Genomic DNA, 24,392 nt, shown 5'->3' with positions numbered 1-24,392 from the left:
TAACTAACTATTATACAACTCTACTCCTTTCCTTGATTACTTCAAACTTCAGGCTCGGTATTCATTCCAGAAATATTACCGCCTTCATCATTACTTTCATTGATCATTACTAATTCTTTAGGATCTTCCTCTTCTTCCTCTTCCGATTTGTCATCATCAGCAAGGATGACACTGGGGTCCATGGCATTAGCTTGGGGCTCATGATTTGGATTTAGAAGATTGCTAAGCCTATGAATTTCCTCATGTAGATAGGTATTATGTTCTTCTAAATCTTCTACATAGAATTCTAGCTCATGAGTTCTAGCTCTAGCTACATTTTCCCTGTGCCAAGCTTCATTTCTTCCCTCCACCATATGAACTAACATGCTTTCGCAGTTCATGTGTGCGGTGGTGAAATGCCTCAATTGATCCTGTAATTCTCCTACCTGTATAGCATCCAAAGCCCTATCTCTAGTAGCTTGTGCTAACTCTATAGAAATCCTCTGTATCTCCGCCTAGGGATCAGGCCTAGAGTGGCTACTGCTAGTACCGTCATTCCTAGGGGCAAGTTGGTGACGAGAAACTCCTTTGGGTCCAGTGGACTTACGGGGCGTCATCTTGGCACGAGCCATACTGTAGGAAGCCAATTTAATCCAAGTAAGACCATTTGATCAAAGTCTAAAGAGTAGCTAAGATGGATTACATTACTCAAACCAGACTCACAACTCAACTCCAGACTAAGAGGTGAAGGAAGTAACGAGGGAATTAATCATGATGCATGAATCGTTCTTACGAACAAAAACATCAAAGTTATAATGCACATAAACAACATTTATTTTTATATAGGGCATAGTAAGATTACTACTCCACCACACAAAACCTTTTTAATTAAATACGGAATGGTGAGAAAGAAATAAGATAAGTTAGAAGCAATTTGGACCAAATTATCTAGTTAAATTTAGTCATCCCAAATCATTTTGAAGTTTTTGTAAAACAATACAACAAAAACCTTGTAACGATCACTCTGATACCATTCTGTGGCAGAACCTCCTAAATTATTGGACCCACATGCACTTGTCACTGTCCATCGACCTTTGACAACTATGCATATGTTCCTGGTAACTTAAGAAGTCTGTCGGGTGTCCTCGGGGAACCCCGAATCATCCACGATTTCCGAGCAGGATCACATTATAGAGTCATTGCACTATTACAACATTTATTCAAATATCTACACCAGAGTAAAAACAACGGAAGTCTTACAATAACATAATTTACAAAACAGTAGTTTCAAACCTCACAACTAAGTTCGTTGATTATTACAAACCGTAGTAGTAGTGGAGTGGCATTATAATATAATACAAAACACACAATGAAACTGCCCTACCCAAGGGCCACACATTTACTTCTCATCGTCATCACAAGGAACAACTGTCATGCAGCACGATCCAAAACAGATCTGCTCATGAGGCTCACCTGCAACAAGGGTCAACGAACCCTGAGTACAAAAGTACTCAACAAGACTTAACCGAAATAGTAACTGATAAACTTAGGAATGCAGGCTTAGGGATTTAAGGTATGGCTTTATCAATAATCAAAGTTATTTTGCGTAAAAGCTTTTAAAGAAAAATCTTTATATAGAAAACTTCATAAAATCATATACAAAGCTGACATGATCCGTGTTGAGATCATGAAACTTCATATCCAACACTTTCTCAACCAACTTCAAGTTCTAGTTATTAATTACTACGATGATGAACAGTGAGTTGAGTCTCCATAACCGAGGAGCAACGACGATTCGAACCGAATAAAAAACCAGCTGGGAGTTCCAGACCACACGACATATGCAGGTCCTTGACCTCCATATACCAACCTACCCTCGGATCCTCTAAACAAGAACGGGTCCGTGCCACCTGAGAACACAGTACTCCACCAATCCAGCCCATGGCCACATGGGTACATGCTATTCCCGCCATCTCTCCACTCCCAGTGTGCGAGTAGCCATTCTCGTACTAGAATCGCCAAGTTAAGGCTTACCAGAGTATGTGGTTAGTACTACAATTTCTCACCTCATACAATTCAACAACGGACGTGCCTTAATCGACACAGGCGGAAAGAACCCGCTCATAAGACCTCCATGTCTTGTGGCTCACACTCACCGAGTCCGCCCAGTCTAGATTTATTACTCCACATTCCAATATCACATGATAACCTAAGTTGACCAAAATTCTGTTTAAAGTTCGTAGGTGACAGGTAATCACCCGACTTTCATCATTCTACGCATAGCTAAGCAAAACTAGGCATATATGAATTTAAAACTGGTAATTTGGTAAATATGGAATAACAAGGTTGGTAATGCACCAATTTGTTTTTCACTTGACTCCTAATCACTTAATGCAGTAAAGAGAAGCAAAAGCGAAATCAATTTATAAAATACAAGGTAGGGTTGCATGCATCCGGGGCTTGCCTTCGTTGACGGAAAAGTCCGGTTCCTGCGACGTTCCACAAGTATTCGATCCGACCTCAACAGATGGAATAACCTCCTCAACAACTTGATTAATTACCACGTGTTCCCCTTCGTTCACTACACGTAATAACAATGCCATGTTTAACATGATGCAGAATACGAAACGTGATGCTCGATGATGGATGCAAAAATTAACAATTTGAATACAACTTTCCTTCGCGGTACAGTTGTAAGTCAAACAAGCTAAATCTTTTTCGTAACACAAACATCAATTGCCAAGGATCATTATCAACAAATGACCCAAGGTCATCACTCAATCCAAAATTTCAAACAAAACCTAAATCATTAAAGGTTACTATTGCTTTTATGAATTAATTATTTAATTCAAAATTATGAAATAAATCAACTTATTCTAATTGAGCTCACAATTTTAGTAAATGTTCATTGCATGATAAGTAAGTGGCAAAACAAATTTTATAATTTTTGGACAATTAAATAAGGCTATAAAATCATGGAAATCCATTTATTAATAAATTGAGCAATTTTTATCACATTAAAAAGTACTGAAAAACAATATTTCAGATTTTTCCTAAATAATATGCGTCATAGAGAGGTCACACAAAAAAATTCATAATTTTTGGAGCTCTAAATAAATGTATACAAAAATAACAAAAATAGACACTATTCATTCAAATCTGAAAATAGAAAAATCCATTTTGAAATCACTGAGTCGCTGACACCATGACCCCACCTGTCATCCCCTTCCTCCCGCGCTGACCACGGCAACGACGGCACTGACCGACGATTTCTCGCTGACGGCGAGGCCAACGGTGACAACCAAGGTACCAAAACACTACCCTCGACTAGGCGCATCGATATAGGGCATAAGCTGGACTAGCTACGGACTGGACCGAGCACTACGCCGGCCATGGCGGATGCGGTGGCACGGCAGCGCTACGCCGGTGACGTGAGACCTGTAAAGCTTAAATAGATTGCCTAGGAAGCATCAGCAGCTCACCCCAAATGCGACTGAGTAGAGCAAAAGGTCGGAGGAGCAACGGAGAGGCGTGACGATGACCACGGTGATCACGGCGGAGCAAAGGTCGTCGGTGTTGGAGAACCAGCGACTGTAGTGATCAAAATGAGTAAACAACAGATTAAGTACTACAGCATCAAGACGAAGCCATAGGTACACTGATCATGGGCAACGGCTCACCGGAGAGGTTTGGCCACGACGACACGCCCGCGGCGGTGAAGTTGCCGGCCGCGAGGAAGAAGGACGTGGATAGCAGATTCTCAGCAAAATCAGTCGACCACAGTTGGCTGAGTGGATGCGCAAGAGAAAGACGGAACTGGAACGACCTTTTCCGCGACAGCAACGGCGCTGGGGAGACGATGCGAGCTCGCCGGAGCGATGACAACAACGGCGGCGATGAAAACAGAGGAAGAAGAAAAACGACGACGACGGCGTTTCGGTACTTATAGCGTGGCTCAGAAACTCAAGGAAGCCACGACAGAGCCGTTTCCGTGCCAGCGCGACACCAAGGATGGCCACGACGCACCTGGAACGCTGAAGAAGGTCACCGGCCATGTAGCTACGGCGGTGAACACTGTTCACCGTATTTACAAGTTTGTCATTCATCAAAATTCACAAATTACTCTTAAATTTTCATAACAACTCAAAAATCTCCAAAAACAAAAGTTGTTCAAAATCAAAAGTTCTCCAACTTTGCTTTTATAACCATCCCCAAATTCGGTCTAGATTTTGAAATGAACTTTTGAATTCGAATAGGAGAAATTTAACGAATTACGCCTTTTTGAATTACTCCCAATTTTTGTAAACAACTTGAAAAACTCCAAAAACAAACTTTGTATAACTTGTCAAGCTCTACACTTTTGCTTTAAGGCTCAACCCCAAAATGTGCTTTGATTTTGAAATGGATTTTTAGGGTAGGGTTTAAATATTGAAAATCAGGGTTTTCGGAATTTCAAATCAATACAAAGGTTTCAAACTTGATTCAAACAATACCAAGAAATACTTATATCATAAATATAAACTTGTTTTAGTGAATGCATCTCAAGGTTTGCAATATGACCAATGCCTTGCAATGCATATGATGATATGTCCAGTTTTTAGTATTTAAACACCCGAGGTGTTACATCTGCCTCCTTCTCCTCCTAGATCTGTGCCCACTAGAGACGAAGATGAAGATGACAACGGCGGTGGCTAGGGTTCTGATGAGCTTCTCCCCCTTTTCTTCTCTAACTCTGACAGCTATAGAAGGGGGCGAACGGGGGAAGGTAGGCAGGCCAGACAATGGGAATGGTGGCCGGGCGGTTTAGGGGCCCTGACGGTGGTAGCGTCAGTCGGGCTAGGTCAGGGCAAGGGAGCCTCACTGAAGTTGGAGAAGATGGCGGCGGCCAAGCTCACTGGAGTTGGAAAAGATGACAGCGGTGGGGGAGGGGAAGAAGGAGGCCACCGCAGGTGCGGTAGGGTCTTGCCAGAGCTCCGTGGCTCTAACTATGAAGCTCCGACAAGACCCTAGCATGCCGCGGTGATGGGTGGTGGGACGGTGGTTGAAGATGGAGGGTGGGGGAGGGGGACATTGAGCTTGGGGAAGAAGCGTGAGGAAGAAGAGCTAGCATCACAGGAAGTAGGGCGTCTAGATGCGTCCCTATGTTCGGATGTTTGGGCGCTAGCAACTCCGTTATTTTTAATGCATGAGTGAAAGCTCTACTTTGGTTTTGGTGAATTGATGAAACCCTAAGTGCTAACCTAGTTTATCAAAGTGATTAAGAGATAGGTTGCACTACTCCAAGTGGTGAAACAAATGAAGATCATGATGTGATGATGGTGATGCCATGGTGATGATCAAGTGCTTGGACTTGGAAAAGAAGAAAGAGAAAAACAAAAAGCTCAAGGCAAAGGTGAAATTGATAGGAGCTTTTTGGTTTAAGTGATCAAGACACTTAGTGAGTGTGATCACATTTAGCATCGATAGCCGTACTATTAAGAGGGGTGAAACTCGTATTGAAATGCGGTTATCAAAGTGCCACTAGATGCTCTAACTCATTGCATATGCATTTAGGATCTAGTGGAGTGCTAACACCCTTGAAAATATTTGTGAAAATATGCTAACACACATGCATAGGGTGATACACTTGGTGGTTGGCACATTTGAGCAAGGGAAAAGAAGTTGGTGAAGTCATAGAGCTCACTGGAGCTAACCAAACGTAGGTCAAGACGCTGATCCTGCGCATCCGGTCAGTAGTGGATCAGTGGTACGGTCTTAGTTTTGATGACCGGACTCTAGAGGCGTTGTTGACCGAACACGACGAAGGTGAGTCCGGTCATTGCTGACGTATTGTAGGGTCGAGATGGCGACTAGAGGGGGGTGAATAGTTGTTTCTAAATTTAATCGTGTCGGCTAACCAAAACAAGTACGAAATTAAAACTATCGGTCTAGCCAAGACTACACCCCTCTATCTATATTCTCTAGCACCTTGCAAAGATCCTAATTAAGCAACAAAGGTGCCATGGTAGTTAGAGCTCACCGAACCAATTCTAGGAGCAAGGTCACACAGACCTATGCCACTAGTATTTCAAGCAATGAGGGAGCTCCTACACATGCTAGTAAGCAAAAGCACAAAGCCAACTAAGCTCACTAGCAATGCTCGATAATAAGGCAACCAATGCCAAATTAGAGAGCGCAAATACTTAGCTACACAAACTAAGCAAAGTGACTAACAAGGTTACATAAACCAAATTAGTCATGCAAGGGATCTACTTCTATGCTACACAAGCAAGAAGGTAACTAGTGAGCTATACAAGCAAACTAATTACAAGAGCAACTACACAAGCACAATGTATATGAAAGTAATTACAAGCTTGTGTAACGAGGATGCAAACCAACAGGATGAATAAAGTTGGCACAGTGATTTTTCTCTCGAGGTTCACATGCTTGCCAACACGCTCGTCCCCGTTGTGTCGACCGCTCACTTGGTGGTTCGGCATCTAATTGGTATCACCCACCAAGCCCGCACATCTGGCACCATAAGAACCTACCCCAAAAGTGAGGGTAGCTCAATGACATGCTTTACTAGAGTTACTCTTCATGGCTCCTGCGGGGCGAGCACAATGCCCCTCACAAAGCTCTTCTCCGGAGCATTGCACAAGCTTCTTGCGGGCTTCAATGGAGACCACCACCAAGCCATCTAGGAGGTGGAAACCTATAAGACTAACAAGCACCACCGGCTTGCAACTCAATCACCTAGTGCCACTCGATGCAACCTCATGATGATGCAATCACACTAAAATCACTCTCTCACACAATCGGATCATCGCTATCAAGCATATGTGAGATGGAGGGCTCCCTAGCACTCTCAAGCATGGACACAAAGTCCCCCAAGGTGCTCCACACTAGCCATGGCTGAGAACCCCATCTATTTATTGCCCCACGGGCTAAAATAGCCATTACCCCTTCACTGGGCGTTTTTCGGGTTGACCGGACGTGCTGGTCAGATCGACCAGACGCAGGACCTCAATGTTCGGTCAATGGATGCTCGCCATGTGTCACCTCTATTCAACCTTAGTTGCTTGATCTCAATGGTCAAGTGATGACCAGACGTAGCTGCTCAAAGTGACCGAACGCAGGACCCCAGCATCCGGTCACTTCTAGGTAAGCTTCCAAAGGTGAAAATTCATGACCGGACGCGTTCGGTCGGTCATGATCAGACGCAGCATCAGCATCCAGTCATTTCTCCTCTTCTCTATGCTACCACATCAGTAGGACCGGATGCAGCCACCCAGCGTCCGATCACAAAGTGACCTAGCATCCGGTCAAAGACCGACACCTGCGCCTTCACTGTTGGCACTGACCAGACGTAGGACCCCATCGTCCAGTCACTGCGTGACCAGCGTTCGGTGCACACTGTGAAACCCTATCTTTTCTATATAGGGTGCCGGTGGCACCGTCGGACTGTCCTTACTCTATACGGGCGGACACTCCACTGGTGGAGTTTGGAACCTTTCTTGCCTCCTTTCCTTCATTGAATTGATCCACATCAACTCCAACTTCATCTCCTTCATAAATGTGCCAACACCAAGTGTACACCACCATGTGTATGTGTGTTAGCATTTTCACAATCATTTTCCAAAGGATTAGCCACTCAGCTTGCCACGCCACTCAATCCTAGCGACGATGCAAAGTTAGATTACTCAAGTGGCACTAGATGTCTGATATGCAAACAAGTTTGCCCCTCTTGATAGTACAACCATTTATCCTAAACCTGGTCATCAATTTCTCTACACACCTATGACCGATAAAATGAAATGCCCTAGGTTATACCTTTGCCTTACGTATTCGATTCCATCTCCTCTAATGTTGATGCAACACATGCACCAACATGATCAACAATGATATGATCCAATTCATATCATCACGTGATCATATTGGTTCATCAATCTTGACTTCACTTGCTTTTCACCATTGCCTTTGTCCATCAGTGCCAAGTCTTGCTTAAGCTTCACTACCACACGATCCATCGCTCCAAAGCCTCCAACTTGCCCTTCACGCTTACAACCGGTCCATCAAGCCAAGTCATGTCTTAATCTTCTCCACCTTGATCACATGACTCAATGTCATGTCTCATTTGCAACGAGCTCCTTCATCATCACATATGTGAGCTTTGCAACATCTCCAAGCCATTTTTACCTTCATGGCACATGTTGCTCACACACATGTACCTGTTGGACTAATCACCTGTATATCTCACATAAACACAATTAGTCCATCTAGGTTGTCACTCAATTACCAAAACCACACAAAGGACCTTTCACATATGCTGACGATGGTGGCTGTAGAGAAGATGCGAAGGGACAGAGAAGACCGAACGCTGCTGTGAGTCCGGTCATGGTGGACCGAACGCGTCCAGTCAAGAAAATGCCTCTCTAGAACCTTACTAGAAATGATCGGACTCTAGTGATAGAGTGTCCAGTCACTTTGAGCAGCGCATCCGGTCACCACTTAATCACGAAAGATGTTGAGAATCAACTATTGAGATCGTGTGGTGGAGAATCAAAAGAGGAGACATGTGGTGAGCATCGAGCGACCGGACGTAGGGGTCTAGCGTCCGGTCAACCTGACCGGCGTGCCTAGTCATCCCATGTTTCACCGGACAGAGGAGCCAATGGCTCTATTTTGTTGGGGGCTTTATTTAAGGTGTGTGGCCGGCTCTAGCTCACCCTCTTGGCTATTTTCATTGACATAGCAACCTTGTGAGCTTAGCCAAAGCCCTCCCACTCATCTCCATCATTGATTCTTCATCTTTGTGAGATTGGTAGTGAATCCAAGTGCATTGCTTGAGTGTTTGCATCTAGAGGCACTTGGTGTTCGTGTTTCTCTATAGGATTCGCTTATTACTCTTGGTGGTTGCCGCCACCTAGATGGCTTGGAGCAGCGAGGATCATTGAGCAGAGGTTGGTGATTATCTTTGGCTCCGATCTTGGTGATTGTGAGGGGTTCTTGACCTTTCCCCAGCGGAGAGCCAAAAGGTACTCTAGTAAATTGCTCATGGCTTGTGTGATCCTCATCTTGTGTTGATTGTGCGGCACCCTATTGAGGGTTTGGTGTGTGATACCAATTAGCGCATGAACCTCCTAGTGAGTGAATCACCACAACGAGAACTAGTTTGACGGCAAGCAAGTGAACCTCGGTAAAAATCATCATGTCATCATTTGATTCTGAGGTGATTGGTCTTCATTGGTATTCATTCTTGTGATTAATTGGTTCATTCCTTGACTCGGCGGTATACCCATCTTGCTCTCTCTCTCTTTACATTACCGCAAGTTAGTTCTCAAGCTCTTTAGTGTAGCTAGTCATGAGAGCTTGTTAGTTTGGTTAGTGTGGATCTTTAGTTAGCTTTTGAGAGCACACTAACTTAGTATAGTGACATAGCTATTGTGTGGATAGAGATTATATATCATGATTTGAGGATTAACAACCTTCAGTGTAAAAATGGCTCAAATCAACAACACCAAGAAGCCACCTCAATTTGATGGCTCAAACTATCCCTATTGGAAGGCTAAGATGACAACATATATCATGTCAATCAATAGGAAAGTTTGGAAGGTGGTGGAGACCAAGATTGAGATAGAGGATCCAGAGAAACCCACCGCCGCCAAAGAAGTGCTTCTCCAAAACAATAACATTGCTCTTAGTGCCATTCATGATGCTATTGATGAGAGAACATTTGAGCAAATCAAGAACATTGAGATGGATCATGAAGCATGGAAGAAGTTAGAAGAATCATTTGAGGTCACTCAAGCTGTGAAGGGTGCCAAGGCATATATCCTCAAGGAGAAGTTTGCTAGTTTCAAGATGAAGGAGGATGAGAGTGTGCTGGAGATATTTCATAGGTTACAAGTGCTTGTCAATGATCTCAAAGCACTTGGTGAGAAGGTGGAGGACAAGGACTTCTCCCATAAGTTCTTAAGATGCTTACCCTCAAGATTTGGCACATTGGTCACTATTTTAGTGAGGAGTGGTTTGGACACCATGACACCAAACCAAGTATTGGGAGATATAATGACCGATGATACATATAGAGATGATGATGAGAAGGAAGAAAAGAAGGAGAAGAAAGATGAGAAGAAGGATGAGACGAAGAAGAGTGTGGCATTCAAGGCCACATCATCCAAGGGCAAGGCAAAGCAAGAATCATCAAGTGAAGATGAAGACTTGAGCATTAATGAGATGGATGATGAGAAGATGGGTCTCTTTGTCAAGAAATTTGGCAAGTTCATGATGAAGAAGGGCTATCATGCTAGAAGAAAGAAGTCTTCATCCAAGAACAAGGAAGAGTCAAGAAGGTGCTTCAATTGTGGAAGCAAGGACCATCTTGTTGCTCAATGCCCATACAATATCGACAATGATGATGACAACAAGAAGAATAAGAAGAAGGACAAGAAGGGAAAAAAGAGAAGAAGGACAAGATGATCTTTAAGAAGAAGAATGGTGGTTCATATGTGGTCACTTGGGATAGTGATGCTTCCTCAAGTGATGATGATCATAGTGATGATGACAAGACCACCAAAAAGAAGGCACTTGCAAGCATTGCTGTCAATGAGAAGCCTTCTCTCTTCGACACTCCATCATGCTTCATGGCTAAGGCCAATAAGGTACAAACTTGTGATGATGGAAGTGATGAGGAACATGATAATGAAAATGAAAGCGATAGTGATAATGATGAACCAACTAAGGATGAACTACTTGACATGCTAGATGATGCTAAAGAACACTTTGACATTAAGAGAAGGGAATGCAAAAGCTTGCGTAAGGAACTAAAAGCCCTTAAGCAAACCTTTGATGAGCTCAATGCATCTCATGAGAGGCTAGAGGAAGTCCATGAGAAGCTTGGCAAGGCTCACATGAAACTTGAAAAAGCTCATTCCTCTTTGCTTGATGAGCAAAATAAGAAGAAGCATGTTGAGACATGTAATGTAGGCTTAACCTATGACTTAATTGATGAATCATTCTATAAGCCTATCATTGTTGCTCCCACTAACCCTTGTTATAGCACTTCTACTTCCACCTCATCCAGTAGTGATGGTTTCACTTGTGATGCCTCACTAATGGTTGAGAATGAGACCCTCAAGAAGGAGGTCAATGAGCTCACTCACACCTTGGCTAAGGCCTATGGTGGTAAGGACCGCTTGCTTATGTGCTTGGGTAGTGTCGGTGCAAAAAGTGACCAACATGTAAATATTTGTAGTTTTGCTATACGTTGTTATCAGAGGTGGCCTAGCACTCAATGACACAGGGTTTATACTGGTTCAGGCAACGTGCCCTATGTCCAGTTTGAGTCAGTCGGTGACTTTATTCCTAAGCCCAAGTGCTCAAAGTTTGTTGTGGGGTTACAAATGGAAGGGAGAAAGATGGGGGGCACAAGAGGTCCGGTTAGACCCCTGTCTGAAGGGCCAAGAGCGACGGGAGCTCCGCTATGTGCTAAATGTTCGAGCGTGCGCTTTGTGTAGCTCTAGAGTGTCTAAAGCTATAGAGGGTGAATCAATGTAAGTGAACTGAGGGATCTATCTATTGGGAGAGAGTGCATCCCCTTTTATAGATAAAGGGGATAGCCTTACAAGTGAGAGAGAGAGTATGCATGCTACTAAGTCTTGTTGCCCACGCCGTCAGGTACAAGATAATGGTAGGCGCCCATAACACTGTTGTTGTCAGACGCATGTGGGAGGTTTTACCATATTCACCATGTATGGTAGATGATGGTGCCCATAACACTGTTGATGTCCAGAGGCAAGTGGGGGGAGCCTTACCGTATTTGTCTGGTATGGGAGTTGATGGCGCCCACAACACTATAGGGCAAATGTCGGCACTCAAAAAACTGCTTGGGTTCTAGCATGCCCTAGAAGGTTGTAGGGCACCCTTCTATCATGTCATGTCAGTTACTATCCTATAAGTGTGCAGGGTATGGTCCTCGGTATCACGGTCGAGTGCCCTGCCTTACTTGCTCCGTCTGTTTCCTAGTCCTCATCGAGCGGGCGTCCCTGATCGGTTGGTTCCAGTTGGCTCTAACCGCGCCAGTCGGTGAAGAGTTGTAAGTAGGAGTTCGGTGCATCCCTGGTCGAAGATGTGGGTCAGAGTTGGAGGCGGTGTCTGGCCAGGCCTTTTGATTGGAGAGTCAGGCCAAAGTCAGAAGCGAGCGCTCTTCCTCCTTGGCCAGGCCTTTCGGTCGGAGATTAAATCACCCTTCTGGCCTGTCGCTTAGGTATTTGGGTTGGCCCAGGAGTTGCGCATCGTTCGCAACATCGTCTACTGGGTTGAGCCTTTGCTAGGAAGCCGGTCCACGAGGGTCCCTAGGTTTATGAACCCAATTGGAGCCCTCGAGCCCCCAGGAAATTCGGGTAGAATCATTTAGGGATTTTCGTCTTGACGATGGGTGCGCGCGAGCGCACCTATGGGTGTAGCCCACGAGCCCCTAGGCGATTTAGGTAGAATCGTCTAGGGGTTTTTCATATTGCCAGCGGGTGAAGTTTGTGTTTTGTCAGTGGGTGCACGTGAGTGCACCCACGGGTGTAGCCCCCGAGCCCCTAGGCGATTCAAGCAGAATCGCCTGGGGGGGTTTTGTCAGCGGGCAGTTTAGAGATCAGGTGAGATGAAGTTCATGGATCCTAGCGTCGAACGTGCCAAGGAAGTTCAGGGATCAAGCGAGATGGAGTTCATGGATCCAGGCATCGAACGTGTCGAGGCAGTTTAGGGATCAGGCGAGATGGAGTTTGCGGATCTTGGCATCGGGCGTAGCCAAGGCAGTTTAGGGATCAGGCAAGACAGAGTCACGGATCCTGGCATCGGACATACCGAGGCAGTTTAGAGATCAGGTGAGACAGAGCTCACGGATCCTGGCATCGGACGTGCCGAGGCAGTTTAGGGATCAGGCAAGATGGAGTTCGTGGATCCTGGCATTGGACATGATGAGGTAGTTTAGGGATCGGGTGAGATAGAGTTCGTAGATCCTAGCGTCGGACGTGCCAAGGCAGTTTAGGGATTGGGCGAGATGGAGTTTGTGGATCCTAGCATCGGACATGCCAAGGTAGTTTAGAGATCAGGTGAGATGGAGTTCGTGGATCCTAGCGTCAGACGTGCCGAGGTAGTTTAGGGATCGGGCGATACGGAGTTTGTGGATCCTGGCATCAGGCACAGCCGAGGCAGTTTAGGGATCGGGTGAGATGGAGCTCGTGGATCCTAGCGTCGGACATGCCGAGGCAGTTTAGGGATCAGGCGAGATGGAGTTTGCGGATCCTGGCATCGGACATACCGAGGCAGTTTAGAGATCAGGTGAGACAGAGCTCATGGATCCTGGCATCGGACGTGCCGAGGCAGTTTAGAGATCAAGCGAGATAGAGTTCGTGGATCCTAGCATTGGACATGATGAGGTAGTTTAGGGATCGGGCGAGATAGAGTTCGTAGATCCTAGCGTCGGACGTGCCAAGGCAGTTTAGGGATTGGGCGAGATGGAGTTTGTGGATCCTAGCATCGGACATGCCAAGGCAGTTTAGAGATCGGGTGAGATGGAGTTCGTGGACCCTAGCATCAGACGTGCCGAGGCCGTTTAGGGATCAGGCGATACGGAGTTTGCGGATCCTGGCATCAGGCACAGCCGAGGCAGTTTAGGGATCAGGTGAGATGGAGCTCATGGATCCTAGCGTCGGACATGCCGAGGCAGTTTAGGGATCAGGCGAGATGGAGTTTGCGGATCCTAGCATCGGACGTGCCGAGGCAGTTTAGGGATCAGGCAAGACGGAGTTCATGGATCCTAGCGTCGGGCACAACTGAGGCAGTTTAGGGATCGGGCGAGATGGAGTCATGGATCCTGGCATTGGACGTGCGGAGGCAGTTTAGGGATCGGGCGAGACGGAGCTCATGGATCCTAGCGTCGGACGTGCCGAGGCAGTTTAGGGATCAGGCGAGATTGAGTTCACAAATCCTGGCATCAGACGTGCCGAGGCAGTTTAGGGATCCAGCACGTGGATCCTAGAGTTGGACGTGCCGAGGCAGTTTAGGGATCGGGCAAGACGAAGTTCATGGATCCTTGTGTTGGACGTGCTAAGGCAGTTTAGGGATCGGGCAAGATGAAGTTCATGGATCCTAGCATCGAACGTGCCGAGACAGTCTAGGGATCGAGTGAGACAGAGTTCATGGATTCTGGCGTCGGGCGCAGCCAAGGCGTTGGGTGTCTTGAGCCCCTAAGACCTATTGGGTTTAGTAGGGTTGGTTGAGTTTTGTGCATTACCCTGTCCATGGTTTCTCACAACCAAAGGGGCTAAAGCTAACATCGCTTGCCTCGATGGCTCGAGTGACATGTTCGGTGAGATCGCTAACGGGTATGTTCAAGTGAAATCCGGGTCTGTCGTTCGTGATGGGGTTAGCATAGCCCTCATGTGGCATTCCACTACTCCTTAACCTACAACCTGATAGATGCCTAGATCATATCAGAGACTAACCTAGGTGGCCCACTGGCCTCCCCTCAATGGAGATTTTGTGGGTTTGGCTTCAGAGCAGACTGGGCGAGGGCCGCTCGGGGCTTATCTGTGTTTTCTCCCCTAGCTCTGTTTGATGCGAGGTGGCCTTGAGCCCTTCGTGGGCCAGCCTTCAAACCCCGGATGGTCTTTTCTCATGTTGAATGAGACAATTGTCGCTTCGTGATGCAACACAGAGCGTTGTGATGCTTTCAACTGCATATGCGATGCTTTTGGCTATATGGAATGAATGAATGAATGCATGCATGGATGAATGAATGTTCATATAAAGAAATAGTGGGGTTTCATAATGATACCTAGATGACTCGAGTTATGGAGCCACACGTGGACTCCTTCCGACGAATCTTCTCCGGGTGAGTCTTGTTGGAGGGGAAGATGCTCAGGACTACACTGGTGGGGGGTTTCGCCCTTGTAGCTGCTCAGGTTGGTTAGTTCATAAAGTTTGATGAGACATCCTCTAGCCACGGTGGCCATACTTCGACGGGCAGTGTCCCTGCCTAGGAGCTGCCTCGACTGCATGAGAAGGTCTGGAGCTCCATGCTCTTCTACTGAGCATCTATGGGTGTGACGCCCTTGAGGTACCTGTTGCGCTTGTCGAAGTCGAGGGAGCAGAACCAGGCAGGGCCCTTGTGGTGGTGGTTATGTCCGGCGGCACGTGCCGTGGCCTCACCTTTGGCATCAGCCGATGCCGCCGAGCAGCCACAGTAGCATTTGGGGTAGAAGTAGTCAGCAAATGTAATCATTAAGTTCATGGAGGAGCCCCTATGTGAACAGTTTTGTATCAATGAATACATCAGTTCTGCTTTGTGATAGAATCACTATCTGTTCCTTGTTTTTTATCCTAGCATAGCTTTGTTTTTATCCTTTCTTTTTTGCACCTGCCCATTCGTTCACTAGGCTACAACTTTAAGAACCTGGACATGGCCCGCGAGGCTCGGCTGCTCATAACCGTAGGGTAATAAAAAAGGAATGGAATGCCATTTTGCTTGGGCAACGCCCCTTTGTTTGGGCAGAAAGTTTTTATTGTGTGATAGAAAAAAAGAGAGGTAGTATTTAGTATTGTACCCTCATGGAGCCCCGAGCAACCTAGGTTGAAACTGTTCAGGCTGGTGTGCTTTACAGGAGCAAGTGTTGAATAAAAGCGGTAAGACCGAATTTAGGGGGAAAATGATGTAGTTGTTCAAGGTTCCAAGTGTTGGTGAGAACGTTGCTATTATCGTCCCTCAGTCAGTAGGCACTCGGTTAGATCACTTTGGTCACCGTATAGGGATCTTCCCATGGTGGAGAGAGCTTGTGTTTTTCCTTCGTTGATTAGGTCCTCCAGAGTATGAGATCACTGACTTCAAGGATCCTCCCCCTGATCTTCCTTTCATGGTACCTATGGAGAGTTTGCTGGTAGTGAGCAGAGCGGATGATGGTCGTCTCATGGGCCTCCTCGAGCAGGTCGAATGCGTCTTGCTGAGCCTCCATGACTCGGTCGTGGTTGAAAGCCTTCATTCTTGGGGCGCCATGGTCGAGGTCGAAGGGCAGCACTGCTTCAGCTCCGTAGGCTAGGAAGAAGGGTGTGAACCCTATGGATCAGTTCGGGTCATTCTTAGGCTCTAGAGGATCGCTGGGACCTCTGCAACCCATTGCCTGACATATTTAATGAGTTGGTCAAAGATGCATGGCTTAAGTCCTTAGAGGACCATGCCATTGGCACGCTCGACCTGACCGTTAGTATGTGGATGTCCAACCGAGGTCCAGTCAATCCTGATGCCGTATCCATCACTAAAGTCTAGGAACTTCTTCTTAGTGAAGTTAGTCCCATGGTCAGTGATGATACAGTTAGGAACGCTGAACCGATAGATGATGTCGAGGAAGAATTTGATCACCTCTTTCGAGCGGATGTTGGTGATAGGCTTGGCCTCTATCCACTTGGTGAACTTGTCGACCGCTACGAGTAGGTGAGTGAAGCCGCCCGGGCCCTTTTTGAGGGGTCCTACCATGTCAAGGCCCTAGACCACAAATGGCCAGGTGATGGGGATGGTTTGAAGCTCCTGTGCCGACAAATGAGTTTACCGAGCGTAGAATTGGCATCCCTTACACATATGGATGGCCTTCTCTGAATCTAGTAGTGCGGTGGTCCAGCAAAAACCTTAGCGAAATACTTTTCTGACCAGCGACCTTAGGGCCGCATGATGTCCGTAGATCCTGGCATGGACCTCGAGGAGCTGCTTCCCCTGGTTGTTAGGGATGCACCTTATGAGCACCCCCGATGGACTCTATTTGTAGAGTTTGTGACCGAGCGCGACGAAGGTCTCAGCACATCAAGCGATCCATCAAGCTTCAGTCCTTTTGGGTGGGAGAACCTCCTCAAGGAGGTAGGCAAGTAGCGGCGCTCGCTAGTCAATTTGATCGAGTGCCAACACGGTGACATCGGCGGGCTACGTCGTCATGGAGGCACTAGGGTCGGAGCCCCCAGCGCTGGCTTGGTGTCGGGGTCAGAGCCCTCAGGCGCCATCTTGGCATTGGGGTGTGTCTAGATCGGACCTTCTAGGGCGCGGGCGGATGACTCATGGAGATCATTGATGAAGATCCCGCTCGGAGATGGATCCTGCCTGGTGGATAATTTTGCGAGAAAATCGGTGGCATTGTTGTCCTTTTGGGGGACGTGATGCAGCTTGATCCCCTAGAATTTGTCCTCAAGCTTACGCGCCTCCTGGTAGTATGCTACCATGAGGGGGTTTTTGCAGGAGAACTCCTTCATTACTTGGTCAACGACCAACTCCGAGTCACCATGGACGTAGAGTCGCGTAGCACCGAGCTCGATGGCGATGCACAGCCCATTGATGAGGGCCTCCTATTCCATGATGCTGTTTGAGGCTGATAAATGGAGGCGGATGGCGTAGTGGAGCCTGCTCCCATCCAAGGAGATTAGAATCACTCTAGCCCCTGAGCCAGGTGCCATTACAGACCCGTCGAAGTACATTATCCAGTACTTGCGGGTGATGTCCGGGTCCAGTAGCTAGACTTTCGTCCATTCGGCGACAAAATCTGCAAGAGGCTAAGATTTAATAGTGGTATGGGGGATATACCTGATGTCGTAGCCCATGTGTTTGAGTGCCCACTTGGAGATCCGTCCCATGGCGTTGCGGTTGCGGATGATGTCCCCGAGCAGGTATGAAGTGACGACTGCAACTTCGTGGTCGGTGAAGTAGTGTAGGAGCTTCTGGGTCACCATCAACACGGCGTATAGGAGTTTCTGCACCTAGGGGTACCAGACCTTGGGGTTAGTGAGTACCTCCCCGATGAAGTATACGGGTCGCTGGACCTTAAGGTGGTGTCCCGGCTCCTCCCTTTCGATGATCAGGGCATCGCTCACCACATGGTTGCTTGCTGTGATATAGAGGAGGAGGGGTTCTCCTCATTTGGGAGCGACGAGGATTGGGGCTAACGTTAGTGATGCTTTGAGGCTCTCTAGAGCCTACCGAGCTTCCTCAGTCTAGACGAAGGCATCCGTCTTTTTGAGGAGCTTGTAGAGTGGCATCCCCCATTCACCGAGCCGAGAGATGAATCAGCTCAGGGCAGCCAGATTGACAGTGAGCCTTTATACGCCCTTGACGTTGTGTATAGGGCCCATGTTGGAGATGGACGTGATCTTTTTAGGGTTGGCCTCGATGCCACGCTCGGACACATTGTATCCAAGTAGCTTCCCCTTTGGAACCCTAAAAACACATTTCTCAGGATTCAATCTAATGCTGAACCTTCAGAGGTTCACCAATATTGCGGCCAAGTTTGCAATCAGGTCGCAAGCTTGAGCTGTTTTGACCACTATGTCATCAACATAGACAGTGATTGTTGGTTTTGGCCGCTTGGTTTGATCAGGCTGATCGAGCGGGTCGATTTGGTCAGTGAAGCATTGCTACATGCACCTTTGGTAGGCGGCGTCAGCGTTCTTCAGGCCAAAAGGCATGGTTATATAATAGTACGAACTAAATGGAGTGATGAACAAGGTTGCGAGTTGATGAGGCTCTTTCATCGCAATCTGGTGATAGCCTGAGTACGCATCCAAAAAGGTGTGGATCTCGCATCCCGAGGTGGAGTTGATTATCTGGTCTATGCATGGCAAAGGAAAGTGATCCTTTGGACAAGCTTTGTTGAGGCCAGTATAATCAATGCATATTCTCCATTTCTTGGTCTTCTTTTTAACAAGAATAGGATTGGCAAGCCAGTCGATGTGGAATACCTCTCTGATGAATCTGGCTGCTAGGAGTTTGGCGATCTCTTCACCTATGGCCCTACGCCTCTCATCATCAAAGCGACGCAGGCATTGCTTGGTGGGCTTTGAGCCTAGGATGAGGCATAGCACGTGCTCAGCAACCTCCCATAGTATGCCTGGCATGTTAGAGGGCTTCTATGCGAAGACATCGTGATTGGCATGCAGGAAGTCGATGAGCTCGCATTCCTATTTGGCTAGGAGTCAGGTCTCGATCCGCACCGTCTTCGTTGGGTCTGTGGGGTCGAACCCCACCGCCTTGGTTTCCTTGAGTGGGCAGAAGACCATCGAGGAGGTTGGTTTGTTGCAGTCCGAGATTGCTGGGGTCGATGACTCCCCTAACTACGGGAGTTCGAATGAGTTGATGACTGCGGCAGTGAGCTCGAGATGCTTGTGGTTGCACGTGAAGGCATGCGAGAAGGCGCTGCCCACAGTGATGATGTCATTTGGTCCTGGCATCTTTAGCTTGAGGTAGGTGTAGTTGGGGATCACCATGAATTTGGCATAGCATGGCCACCCTAAGATGGCATGGTAGGACCCTGGGAAGTCAACCACTTTGAAGGTGAGGACCTCTGAGTGGAAGTTGGCTCAGTTGCCAAACGTGACGGGTAGGTCCATCTACCCGAGCGGGTACATTTGTGCTTCTAGGATCACATCGTGGAAAGGAGAGCCCGTTGGGTGGAGTTCCAATTGGGGGGATGTGCATGGCGTCGAGGGTGTCGACATAGAGGATGTTGAGGCCGCTGCCTCCGTCCATCAGCACCTTGGTGAGGCACTTCTTGTGGATGATGGGATCAACGACGAGCGGGTAGCATCCTAGTCTAGCGACATGGGAGGAATGGTCCCTCTAATCGAAGGTGATTGGAGATTTTGACCAGCTAAGGAAGGAGGGGATGGCCATCTCAGCGGCGCATGCCTCTTTGTAGCGTACCTTGTGCTAGCACTTGGAGCAGATGGCGTCGGATCCCCCAAAGATCATGATGCATTCCTTAGGGTTGGGGAAGCTATCCCCGTCCTTGCCCACCATGCCTCCTTTCTTGGCTACCACATCTTTGTCGTCTCCTTCTTTTGGCCTACCGTCCTGTCGAAGGAAATGTTTGAGGAGCTCACAGCCCTTGTAGAGGTGTTTGATAGGTAGGCATGGTTGGTGCACGGGCTATCCATGAGCTTGTTGAAGTGGTCAGGCAGGCCCTGCTGGGGCTGCTTGCCCGCACGATCAGCTGCGGTGACCAACACGGTGTTGGCCGGTTAGCATCGATCCTTTTTGTTCTTCTTGCCCCTCTACATGGAGGGGTCCTCATCTTGGTCCTCGTGCTTGGCCTTGCCTTTGTCCTAGCCTCCATTGAAGACCGCTCCAACTGCCTCCTCGTCGGAGGCATGGTTTGTGGTGACATCGAGCAAGTCATGGGTGGTACAGGGCTTTAGGCAGCCAAGCTTGTGGATCAGGGATTCGTAGGTTGTTCTGGAGAGGAATGCGTTGATGATGTCCATGTCGACAACATCAGGGAGGGAGTTGCATCATTGGGAGAACCTATAGATGTAATCTCATAGGGACTTGCTAGGATCCTGCTGGCAGCTCTTGATGTTCTAGGAGTTACTAGGGTAGACATACGTCCCCTAGAAAATTCCAACAAAGATCCACTTGAGGTCCGCCTAGTCACGAATGCTGTCGTGCGGGAGGAATTCAATCCATGGCCGAACCTGTTCCCCCCCCCACAGATGGGGAGATATTGAATGATGAAATGGTCATCGTCCACCCCTCTGGCTCGGCAGGCGAGCTGGAAATCTTCAAGCGGCTCGGCAGGTGTACTTGGCAAAGTTGGTGGGAGGTCAGAAGTGCTGTGGGAACGGTGCTCTCTGGATGTGTCGGCCAAAGGCCTATGGTCTCGGGCCATCTAGGCTGGGACTCTGGTCGTTTGGCCGATGACCATGCCTAGGGCATATTTCACCGCTCCCCTCGATGGTCTGGCCGAGGCCTGTGTCGCCTACTCTTACCGCTACCCGATGAACATCATCATCATGCCGGGCCTGATGCCTATTGCTGATGACGCTGCGAGCGTCTTTGTTCGGGCCAAGCCGTTCGTGTATCGGACGTCGGTGTGGAGCAGGCGCCAGGTAAGACCATGGTGCAGCTACGACCTCCTATGCCACGCTTGGCGGCTGTAGTGGTGAGTGGACAGAGCGATCCATTTGGTGCATCTCCACTCCCCTGGTGGGGAGAGAGAGGCCATGAGTCGGAGTCACGATGCGGAGCTTTCTGCCTGTTGAACGGTGGTGGCTTCCACTAGCGCCTAGAGGTTCCAGTGGACCACCCACTCCTATGGGTCGATGAGCTCGGGAATGCCACACAGAAGTATTATCGTAGTGGCAATGTTTTGGCTAGCCCAAGCGAACTATGGGGGTCATTCCTCTCGTCAATGATGTCGCGATGGACCAGGTTATGCGCATGGGGCGCAACATGCTACACCGAGCGCACCAGCATAAGTGGTGGCTAGTTCTTCCACCATTGTCATAGCTCCTCGATGTGCTCTTGTGCGAGCGCAAGGGCCCCTGCATGAGGGGTTAGAGGGGTGTGAGTTCATAAGGACTTCGCTACCATCGGCGGCTGTCCCAGAGCATCTGCCATAGCACACTCCTAGGATGGATGGTGGCTAGGTGCTATGTTGCCGATGCTGGAGCCATCGCTCCCAACCTCATCATCCAGGAGTTCATGGAAAGTGGCGGGAGCATAGCTCGCCATTCCCATGAATTCGGATGTAAGAGGGGGCGACACTAGTGTCTTTTGGAGCCCCCGAGCATACGCGCCCATGGGGGACACGAGGCCATAGGGGAACCGGTACGTACGGTGGTTGCGGAGTGGGCAATGTGGCCCCTCCGGATAATCAGCAGAAGATAGTAAAACGCGAGTAAATAACAGCATGTACATTACTCACAGCGGGGTTTGAGCAGAGCGTTTGCTCAGAATGAAGCATAGGTGCCTCGTTGTTGAAGTCGTCGTGTGTCCAAGAGCCGATGGAGGATGCCCCTCTGACAGGCGCTGAAACAAGTGCCTCCTCATGGAGGTCTAGTACACCGAGCCGGTCAGCGATGAAGTCCAGGCTTCCAAAGAGGAAGGCCTGGGATGGCTTGAAGATGGGTGGAACCAACGTCCCAATAGGTGGGAGTGTGGGAAACTCTGACGAGCCGAAGCGAGTCATATCGCTTGAGCCCGCCATGGCGAAGGTGGCAGAAAAGTGGGCCATCCGATGACCAAAAGTGTGAACGTATAGTGTCTTCCCCACGGACGATGCCAACTATCAGTATAGAAAGTGACCAACATGTAAATATTTGTAGTTTTGTTGTATGTTGTGATCAGAGGTTGCCTAGCACTCAATGACACATGGTTTATACTAGTTCAAGCAACGTGCCCTACGTCCAGTTTGAGTCGGTCGGTGATTTTATTCCTGAGCCTAGGTGCTCGAAGTTTGCTGTGGGGTTACAAATGGAAGGGAGAAAGATGGGGAGTACAAGAGATCTGGTTAGACTCTGGTCTGAAGGGCCAAGAGTGATGGGAGCTCCGCTATGTGCTAAGTGTTCGAGCGTGCGCTCTGTGTAGCTTTAGAGTGTCTAAAGCTAGAGAGGGTGAATCAATGTAAGTGAACTGAGGGATCTATCTATTGGGAGAGAGTGCATCCCCTTTTATAGATGAAGGGGACGACCTTACAAGCGAGAGAGAGAGAGTACGCATGCTACTAAGTCTTGTTGGCCACGTCGTCGGGTACAAGATAATGGTAGGCGCCCATAACATTGTTGTTGTCAGACACATGTGGGAGGTTTTACTGTATTCACCATGTATGGTAGATGACAGTGCCCACAACACTATTGATGTCTAGAGGCATGTGGGGGGAGCCTTACCGTGTTTGTTAGGTATGGGAGTTGATGGCGCCCACAACACTATAGGAAAAATGTCGGCTCCCACAACACTGCTTGGGTTCTAGCATGCCTAAGAAGGTTGTAGGGCACCCTTCTATCATGTCCTATCAGTTACTATCCTATAGGTGTGCAGGGTACGGTCCTCAATATCGTGGTCGAGTGCCCTGCCTTTCTTGCTCCATCCATTTCCTGGTCCTCACCAAGCAGATGTCCCTAGTCGATTGGTTCTAGTTAGCTCTGACTGCCCCAGTTAGAGAAGAGCTATAAGCAGGGGTTCGGTGCATCCCTAGTCAGAGACGTGGGTCGGAGTTGGAGGTGGTGTTTGTCTAGGCCTTTCATTCGAAGAGTCGGGCCAGAGTTGGAAGCGAGCATTGTTCCTCCTTGGCTAGGCCTTTTGGTTGGAGATTAGATCACCCTTCTAGCCTATCGCTTAGGTATTTGGGCCGGCCCAGGAGTTGAGCGTCATTCGCAACGTTGTCTGCTGGGTCGAGCCTTTGCTAGGAAGCTAGTCCATGAGGGACCCTGAGTTTATGAACCCGACAGGTAGCCAAAGAGCTTCTCTCTACAAAGTGGGATTGGGCTATACCCCCAAGAAAGGCAAGGCGGCCTTTGCTTCTCACAAGACTAGTTTTGTGAAGAACAATAGTCGGTTTTGCACTAGTTGCAAACAAGTTGGTCATAAAGAGCATGAGTGCAAGAACAAGAGCAAGAATGCTAATGTATCCTCAATTAAGATTAATTCTTTCTATGTGCTTACCAAGGGTACAAATGGTGTGAAAGCTAAGTTCATTAGTACACCATGGATGGGCTCAAAGAAGAAATCCATTTGGGTGCCAAAGAGCTTGGTCACTAACCTTCAAGGACCCAAGCAAGTTTAGATACCTAAAAAGAATTGATCTTCCTTTGTAGGTCAATTACAAAGCCAGATGAAGGCATTGGGTTCTTGATAGTGGGTGCACTCAACACATGACCGGTGATGCAAAAATGTTCAACTCAATCAACACCAATGGCAATGATGGTTATGATAGTATTACATTTGGTGACAATGGCAAAGGAAAGGTCAAGGGGCTTGGTAAGATTGCAATATCCAATGACATGAGCATTTCCAATGTGTTGCTTATTGAGAGCTTAAACTTCAATTTGCTATCCGTAGCTCAATTGTGTGATCTTGGATTCAAATGCATATTTGGGGTAGATGGTGTAGAGATCATAAGTGTAGATGGCTCTAACTTGATCTTTAAAGGCTTTAGGTATGAGAATCTATACTTGGTTGATTTCAATGCTAGTGAAGCTCAATTGGCAACATGTTTGTTCACTAAGTCTAGTATGGGTTGGTTATGGCATAGAAGGCTTGGTCATGTTAGAATAAAACAATTGAATAGATTGGTTAAACATGACTTGGTTAGAGGCTTGAAAGATATTATGTTTGAGAAGGATAAGCTTTGTAGCTCTTGTCAAGCCGACAAACAAGTTGGAAACACCCATCATAAGAAAAGCATGATGAGCACTGGTAAAACATTTGAATTATTGCACATAGATACACTTGGGTATTATTTCTAGTGGACAAAAGTGACGTGTTTGCAACATTCAAATCATTTGTCAAGGGCATTCACAATGAGTTTGAAACAACCATCAAGAGAGTTAGAAGTGACAATGGTAGTGAGTTCAAGAATACTAGAATTGATGAGTCGTGTGATGAATTTAGAATTAGACATCAATTCTCAGCC

This window comes from Miscanthus floridulus, chromosome 7 (assembly GCF_019320115.1).
Source record: "Miscanthus floridulus cultivar M001 chromosome 7, ASM1932011v1, whole genome shotgun sequence".
In the NCBI taxonomy this organism is placed as follows: domain Eukaryota; kingdom Viridiplantae; phylum Streptophyta; class Magnoliopsida; order Poales; family Poaceae; genus Miscanthus; species Miscanthus floridulus.
Note: the sequence above shows the minus strand (reverse complement) of the source record.